A 9,003-nucleotide genomic window follows, 5' to 3' on the forward strand; every position below is an offset into this window, starting at 1 on the left:
TCACAGGGTCTACGACGTCAGAAGCGGTCCAGACCTGCCTCGTAGAATGCTTTCCGCTGCCGCCTGCTGCCCTCTAGCGAAAGCCTAAAAGCAGAATTTGTCATCCTATTTTTATTGGGTACAAATGAGGAAACTGAGTGCTCTAGGCAACAACCCACTCTGCAAGAGGTGAAGTAGAACCGCTAACCCTCTGCTAAAGAGCTGTGGTTGTTAAGACTGTTGCGGACCTGAGAGCCACGTATGATGTTGCTAGTGCCTGTTCCTGGCTTCCCCTACTGCCCTGGCTCTGGGGGTGGGATGGGGGTTGGGGGCGGGGGGACGCAGGCGGGTGGGGGAGTGGCGGTTCCTGCTCTAGCGGACTGGACCGGGCCCTGCTCCCTGGGCTGACTCCTCCAACGATGGCGGAGGTTCCCGATGGCGAGTGGTGAGTTGTGTGTGCAGAGCCTGGTCTTGGGATGTGGCCGGCGGGCTCTCTGCTTTGCCACCGCCTTTCCATGATACCTCCCAGTGGCCGGGAACACCCCCCCCCCCCCAGTGGACTTAGGTACCCCCCTCTTCTGTCTCCTCCGGCCGTCAGGAGGCCTGCCGCTCTGCGGGTAAGCGAAGAGAGCAAGGGAAGCCCATGCCTCCGCTGCCACGAAGGCTGTGTGTGTGCCGTTGTTCTCCCCCTGCCACGTTCGGTGCGGGTTTTGTCTATGCTAGTCCCCGCTCCTCTTTCTCGGATCCTCTGGTCCCATGGCCAAGGTTTGAAGATGTTTCTGCCAGGCGTCGAGCGCACTCTTCTGGCAGTAGAGGGTTCTTCCGTAGGCTCTGCCCGCCAGGTGCAGGTCCCTCGCCTCCCCCGTGCCTCCACCTTTGATGATAGTGTGGCCACCGATTGCCTGCCCGCCTGCCCGCCAGAGGGGAAGAGTCGGGGAACGACTTTTGGGCTTAGTCGGGCTGCTTGCCGCCCCACAACACCGTAGGTCTCTGGTGTGCTCCCCGACGGCACTGTGCCACCACTGCGTCCCAACCAAGGTCTGGCCGGTCTTCGCTGCTCTCTACTCTTGCTGGCGGCGGGTGGGGGCTCGCTCGTCTCTGAGGCTCTTGGGGTCTGGAGTTTAAGGGGTGTGTGCCTGGTTCCGACCAACCTCGGAGCTGCCTACCTTCTCTAGCATACCCGGTTCTCGACTTTCTTTTCCCGCCTCCGAGGCGGGAGGGAAGAAGCATATCATTCACAAGGGTGAAAAGGGGGTGGTGAGTGCTGCTCTCTGGGGTTACCCTAGCCGCTGGCAGTCCTCGTGGCCCTCCTCTCCTTACCCTCTGGCATGTTAACAACCCCCATGAGGGTCCTGGCCCCCTCGTTGGCCGCGCTGTCTTCTGTCTCAGAAGTGGCCCTGATCAGCCCCTCTCACCACTTTGTGTGTGTTAGGGGGTGTTTCCCCGGAAAGGATCCCTGGGAATCGGTGGCCCTTCTTCGGGGTCTGGAGTCCCTTTGGCTCTTCGTCGCCCCTCTGGCTGGTAGGGCCGAGGGTGCCCCAGAGTCGCCCTGGTCACAGAGTGGTTCGCAGTGGGGTTGCTCTCGAGTGTCTGTCGGTGGTACAGTCCAAGTCGTCTAGGTGTGTCACCGTGACGTCGAGTGGTCGGAGGATGGCACGGGAGGCCGTTTCTTCTCTTCCCCCCACCCCAGGTTCAGGGCATGGGAGAAAGGGTTAGGGACTGTGGTTCCCCTCCGCACCCCCCCCCCCCCCAGCCCCGTAGCTGCAGGTGGTCCGCAGTATCTCGCTTCCCTGGTGTTCCATCTGCCTCGTGTTCTCTTCTCCCCCACCAGCCGAACTTCGTGCTCTTTCCCGGTCTTTGGCCTGCCCGACCTCTCTTGGCACAGAGACTTGCCTCCTTCATCCTTCCGTCAGGCTTGGTCCTGTCTGAGATCATTGCATTGATTGCCTTGGTGGTCTTGGTGGTCGTAGAGAATCTCCACCCCCGAGGGTAGTTTATCTTTGTCTTTGTCGCTTAGCAGCCCTGATGCCCTCCCCCTCCCGGCTCTGGGAGCTTCGGTGGTGGGATCGGTCCACTGAGGGGAGCCGGGCAGTGGCATCTGTGGCCCTCTCCTATGAGAGAGAGAGAGAGAGCTTTGAGTTTGGGGGCGCCCCGCCGCTTGAAGGATGAGTGAGGGGAGAACTGACACCAGAAGGCGGTTTTCAGTGGGCCCTGCTGCTGTGGGCTTCTCTCCTGCTTCGCTGCTCTTCTTCCTCCTCCTCTTTGGATTTGACTACCTGGTTGATCCTGCCAGTAGCATATGCTTGTCTCAAAGATTAAGCCATGCATGTCTAAGTACACACGGCCGGTACAGTGAAACTGCGAATGGCTCATTAAATCAGTTATGGTTCCTTTGGTCGCTCGCTCTCTCCTACTTGGATAACTGTGGTAATTCTAGAGCTATACATGCCGGGACAAGTGCTGACTAGGGCCCTTCACTCCCCCCCACCCCCATCCCCACCCCCCTGCCCCCGCCTCGGATGGGGGCCCCAGGAATGCTTGCATTTATCAGACCTAAATCAACCCGGTGGCTTCCCCCTTACCACCAGGGGGTGCCCCCGGCCACTTTGGTGACTCTAGATAACTTAGAGCCGATCATACGCCCCACTGTGGCGGTGATGACCCATTCGAACGTCTGCCCTATCAACTTGAGATGGTACTTGCCGTACCTACCATGGTGAGCACAGGCAACGGGGAATCAGGGTTCGATTTCCGAGAGGAAGCCGCAAATTACCGACTCTCTTTACCAGGGAGGTAGTGACGAAAATGACAATACAGAACTCTTTCTTTGCCTTGTAATTGGAATGAGAACCCATCATGGGAAGGGGGCCGGGTGGGAAGAAGTGCTTTGTGGTTCTAGGCAAGGGAAAGAAGGGCAGGAAAACAAAATTGAAAAAAATTTTGGCCATAAAATATAAACATGCTATGTTGCTACCGCGAGGGGAGGAGAGGGCCCAGCCCACACCCCCAGTACCTTCCCCAATACCCCCTCCTCTAGTGTGTGTGTGTGTGTGTGTGTGTGTGTGTGTGTGTGTGTGTGTGTGTGTGTGTGTGTGTGTGTGCGCGTGCGCACGCGCGCGCCCCAGTCCCTCCCCTGCCCAGAGGTTCGGCCCTTCAGCGATGCGCCTCCTCTCCTGGCAGGGGACGAGTAGGGGGAAAGGATGCGAGGGTCCCCCAGCCAGCTTCGGCCCCCTGACCCAGCCACCTTCCCCGGCTGCTTCTACCGGAAGTGCTGACGGTGGTAGGAGTCGCAGTACTTTGTGACAACCACTCTGTTGGCGAACTTACAGCTGTCAGGCAGGCCCTACATCGCCTTCTGACAGTCAAAGACGGAGGTGAACTCCTCAGAGATTTTTCCATAGTCAGGGACCTCCACACTGTCCACAGGCTGGGGGATCTCTATGGACCTGACCACCCCGTACTTCTTGCACTCATCCCCTACATCCAACACAATCTCCTTATACTCAGCGTCATCCAACAGCTCCTTGGGGAGGACCATGTTCACGAGGCACAGGACTTCAAGCATCAGGAAAGGCTTCATGTAGAAGATGTTGCTTGAACTGCATCTTGTGGGGGGAAAAAAGGACTTCTCAGAGGCAGAAGTGAGGAGCAAATAGATTCTCAGCATACTGAGTTGGTCAGCACAAAGGCCTAAAGACAGTAGAGGGAATGTTGTGTGAATAACGGTTACTGGCCATTTTGGCTGGACCATAGAGGGTTGTATGGGAAGTAATAAACTGGAGTCAGGTTGTGAAGTCCCCTAAAAGCCAAACAGAGGAATTTATATTTTATCTTAGAGGCAAGAGCCATTTGTTTTTTGAGTGGGGTAGTAGCATGGTCAAATCTCTATGTAAGGAAAATCATTTTGGCAGGCCTGTGGAAGATAGATTTAGTATGTTAGACACTTGAAGAAGTGGGGTTATTGGGGTCTCTTCCAGGAAAGAAGATTATATAGATTGTAGATTCAGAGCTAGCAAGAACCTTAAAGATTATGTTGTCCAACCATTTCAGAGATAAGGAAACTAAGGGGGAGAGAAGGGAAGTGATGTATTTAGGGTCACACAACTTGTAAGAGTCCAAGGTGACATTTGAACCCATGTCTCTCTGACTCCCCAATCCACTGCCCTGTCCACTCTGCCATACTACTTCTTATGATAAGGGCCTCAACTAAGATATAAGAGGTGTTGTGGAGGTAAAACAGCAAGATTTGGCAACTGATTGGATATGAGGAGTTAGAGAAAGTGAAGAATTGAGGAAAACACTGAGGTTAAAAACCTAGGAGACTGGAAGAATGGTGGCATCCTTGACAGACAAAGGGAAATTTGTTAGAGGGGCTTGAGGGGAAAGACAGTGACTTCTATTTTGTATATATTGAGTTTGAGATGTCTCTAGGCCATCTAATTTAAAATGCCAAGTAGGTATTTGGTTTTATACAACTGGAACTCACAAGAGACTCTCAAGGTATATAATATAAAACTATGTCATCTGCATAGAAAAGATCATTCAATCCATGGGAGGTGATGATGTTACTCAATCATTAAACATTTATTAAGAGCCTACTATGTGCTAAGCACTGGGCATATAAAAAAGGACATCAAACAGTCCATGCCAGGGGCAACTAGGTGGCCCAGTGGATAAAGCACTAGCCCTGGATTCAGGAGTACCTGAGTTCAAATCCATCCTCAGACACTTGACACTTAATAGCTGTGTGACCCTGGGCAAGTCACTTAACCCCCATTGCCCCACAAAAAACAACAACAACAACAAAAAAACAGTCCATGCCTTCAAGGAGCTTACAGTCGAGTTGGGGGGGACAACAAGAAAACAAATATCTACAAAGCAAGCTATATACAGAATAAATAGAACATAATTAACAGAAGAAAGGCACTAGAATTAAGGCAGGTTGGGAGAAGCTTCCTGTAGAAGGTAGGATTTAGTTGATATTTGAAACCAGGGAGGTTGAGGGTCAGAGCAGAAAAGAGAGAGTATTCTAGGTATGGAGGACAGGCAAAAAAAAAAAAACACCCAGAGGGGCAGCTAGGTGGCACAGTGGATAGAGCACCGGCCCTGGAGTCGGGAGTACTCGAGTTCAAATCCGGCCTCAGACACTTAACACTAACTAGCTGTGTGACCCTGGGCAAGTCACTTAACCCCAATTGCCTCACTTAAAAAAAAAAAAAAAAGAAAGAAAGAAAAAACACCCAGAGCTGAGAGATGGAATGTCTCATTCTTGGAACAGCCAGGAGGCTAATGTCGTTGGTTTGAAGACTATGTATTGGGGAGGAAGGTGTAAGAAGACTGGAAAGGTAGGAGGAAGCTAGGTTATGAAGAGTTTTGAATGCCAAACAGAACATTTGAATTTGCTTCTGGAGGCAGTAGGAAGCCACTGGAGTTGAGTAGGGGGTGAATGGAGTGCGTGACGTACTCAGACCTGCATTTTAGGAAAATCATGTATTTTCCTAAAAATTGGATTAGAGTGGGGAGAAACTTGACACCAGCAGGCTATTGCAATAATCCAGGTGTGAGGTGATGAGGGTCTGCACTAGAGTGGTGGCAGTGTCAGAGGAGAGAAGGGGGCATAATAGAGAGATATTGGAAAGGCAAAATCAGCAGACCTTTACAACAGATTGGATTTGGGAGGTTAGAGATAGTGAGAAGTTGAGAATTGTTAGCCTGCCATAGTGGTAAGACGGTGTTGCCCTCTATGGTGACAGGGAAAGTAGGAGGTAGAGGGGAGGGTTTAGGGGGGTAAAATCATTATTTCCATTTTGGACATATTGCATCGAAGATGCCTTTTGGAATCTGGCTTGAGATGTCTGAAAGGCAGTTGGAGGTCAGCAGAGAGACTGGGGCCAGAAAGGTTGATTTGAGAATCATTATCACAGAGATGGCAAGCTCACTTGGTCAGATCACCAAGTAAAGGAGAATAGAAGAAGAATACCCTAAGGGATACCCACAGTTAGAGGCTGTAATCTGGAGGAGACTGAGAAAGAGTGGTCAGATAGGTAGGAGAAGAACCAGGAGAGAATGGCATCCTGAAAACCTAGGGAGAGGTGGGTGATCTCCTGCAGAGAGGTCGAGGAAAATGAGGACTGGAAAAGGCCATTGGATTTGGCAACCAAGTAATCATCAGTAACTCTGGAGAGAGCCTTTTCAGTGGAATGATAACCTCAGGAGCCCAATTCTAAGGGGCTAAGAAGAGAGGTAGAAGAGAGAAAGTGGAGGCATTTATTAGAAACAGCCTTTTCAAGGGATTTCACCATGAAGGGCAGAAGAGATCATGATAGCAATAATAGCTAGCGTTTGCATAGTGCTTACTATGTGCCAGACCCTGTGCTTTACCATTATTATCTCATTGGATTTTTCACAACAGCCCTGCGAGGTGGGTACTATTATATCTCCATTTTACAGATGAGGAAACTAAGGCAAACTGGGCTAAGTGACTTGCCCAGGGCCACAGCTAGTTTCTGAGGCCAGATTTAAACTCTGGGCTTCCTGACTCCAGGCATGGAGCTCTATGCACTCTGACACCTAGTACATGAATAAGCACTCCTTCCCTTTCTTCCACAGAACCATCTTACTGTGTGTAAAATGCATCTGAGAGATCGAGAAGGACGTGGACTGAAAGAAAGACTTATATTTAGGGGTTTGTAACGATTGGAATAACGCCACCTGCTGGAGACTTACTGTAGAAGAGTTCTGCCCATGAAGCGAAGGTCTTTGAGGGCAAGACCAGGCATCAGGAAGTGACACGGACGAGTGGGAGGAGGAAGGAAGAGACTGGCGCTCAGTCTTGCGCTTTTTCCTGAGGACGCTGGTGGAGAGCGGAGCTAGAAATGTGCTCTCCCTTTAATAGATAGGAATCTAGGCCTTTCTCTCTCTCTTTACCAAATTATTATTCTCCTTAATAAATGCTTAAAAGTCTAACTCTTGCTGAAGCTTATAATTTATTGGCGACCACTCATTAGATATTTTAGACAGTTTAGCTAGAATTTTAACCCTTAACAGGTTATATTATCAGCAATAGTTTCTCTACATATTATTTACCAAGTATTTCTTAAAATCTGAGTACATATTTTGGGAACCCACTACTTTAGCAACAGGAAACTCAACTGACCTGGAAGAAATATCAGGTAACTAAATTCCAATGGTAAACAAGACTTATAAGCATTCATTTTCCCATTTCTTTTACTTCAAGGATCTGTGGTATTCCCTGCTCCAATGCAGAGAATAGCTGCTCTACCATTTAATAGATGATTTTTGAAAATAATGAATCAATCAGTCTGTGACCTACATTGTGATGAGCCTTTCCAAAGTGAGAGTGAGAAGGTCCTCTGACTACATCTTTCCAGCATAGTAGAACATCTAAGAGCTTTCACTTCATTGGAGGGTTACCTTCAGATCACAGTGCAAAACCAGATTTTACCCAGCTTCATTGCTTTGTTATTGTTTGTTTTTTGTTTTAGTTTTAGTTTTTTGGTTTTTTGTTTGTTTTTTGGTGGGGCAATGAGGGTTAAGTGACTTGCCCAGGGTCACACAGCTAGTAAGTGTCAAGTGTCTGAGGCTGGATTTGAACTCAGGCCCTCCTGAATCCAAGGCTGGTGCTTTATCCACTGTGCCACCTAGCTGCCCCCCAGCTTCATTGCTTTGTAATTCAGAAATGGGATTGTGGGATTTGGGGTTGCTTTGTTATTATTTTTAATTTTACTAGTAAAGAAGTGAAAAAGAGAACATTATTGAGGTAGCATTTGTGATGTTTAAAATCACAAATCCTTTGCTATTGTAATGAATGCTTTTTCAAAATTGTTAATATATTTTGTTCATTTCCTCTTCTTCCCAGGTTATTAAGGAAACACATGAATACATTTCTTAATGGCAGAAAGGGACTCAGGGTATTTTTCCCTCTTTGTGGAAAAGCAGTTGAAATGAAATGGTAAGAACAGATACATGCCAGTAATTTTTCTTTTGATGATAATATAGTGGATTTTCCACACAATTTAAAAATGACATATGGGTAATACCTCATATTAAAGATTTCCTTAAGATTTTTAGAGTACTTTGTTATGGAGGGATTATGTTCCTAGACTGGAAGTTAGGGAGGTAGTTGTGGCTTATAGCACAGCATTTTTCGGGTTACTTTTATACATTTTATTGAAGCAACTTTGTATTTATTCTTTTTAAATTTTATTTTAATAAGCATTTTTATTTAAAGTTTTGAGTTCTAAATTCTATTTCTCCTCTTCCAATCAGATGTAGGTTATACATGTGCAATTATGTAAAATATCATATAGTCATTTTGTACAAGAAAACTTAAAAGAAAAAAGATGAAAAAAAGAAAGTGAAAAAATAACATACTTCAGCCAATATCAATTCTTTCTTTGGAGGTGGATAGTATTCTTCATCATTAGTCCTTGGGGATTGTCTTGGATCATTGTATTATTGAGAATAGTTAAGTCATTCACAGTTCTTCATCGAACAACATGTAACAGCATTTTTTTAATGAACTCATAAGCAAAAAGAAGTGCTTTGAAACCAGGAGGAGAGTCAGGTGCCACAGAGGCAACTTTAGAGTATAGAAAGAAAACTGGATTTGGAGCCAGAACAGCTAGGTTTGAATTTGCCTCTTCCTTCCATGGGGACTTTTTCCTCTCTAGGCCTCAGTTTGAAATGAGAGTTGGGCCGGATCCCCATTAAGATCTCTTCTCTAAGTATATTATGCTAAAGGATTGCACATCTTATGAAGGGATAACACAACAAACCAAAAATAGAAATGCTTAGACTTGTTTCCAGTAGCAGATTTTACATAGATCTAACTAACCACCCTGTTAGAACAGCAGTGTGCATTTATGAGATAGCAGACAAGGGTTAAAGGCATGACTAAACATGAGGTAGAGCAGATCTAAAGGACTTACTTAGGATTCAATTTCATTACTTTGGCCATACTTTAACTATGCTGACTTAACTAGGAGGCAGAAACTCATTGAA

The 9,003-nt window shown here is 47.5% G+C and overlaps 1 long non-coding RNA gene across 1 annotated transcript; it reads left to right on the plus strand.

Annotated features, from left to right (window-relative positions):
- Positions 1-5,807: 5,807 nt before the first annotated feature.
- On the plus strand, positions 5,808-7,953 carry LOC122739360. The gene is made up of 3 exons (XR_006354670.1): positions 5,808-6,664; positions 7,027-7,151; positions 7,859-7,953. It is a non-coding gene; the product is annotated as an uncharacterized LOC122739360 (long non-coding RNA).
- The last annotated feature ends 1,050 nt before the right edge of the window (positions 7,954-9,003 follow it).

The sequence above is a fragment of the Dromiciops gliroides genome, chromosome 1 (genome assembly GCF_019393635.1).
Source record: "Dromiciops gliroides isolate mDroGli1 chromosome 1, mDroGli1.pri, whole genome shotgun sequence".
In the NCBI taxonomy this organism is placed as follows: Eukaryota; Metazoa; Chordata; class Mammalia; order Microbiotheria; family Microbiotheriidae; genus Dromiciops; species Dromiciops gliroides.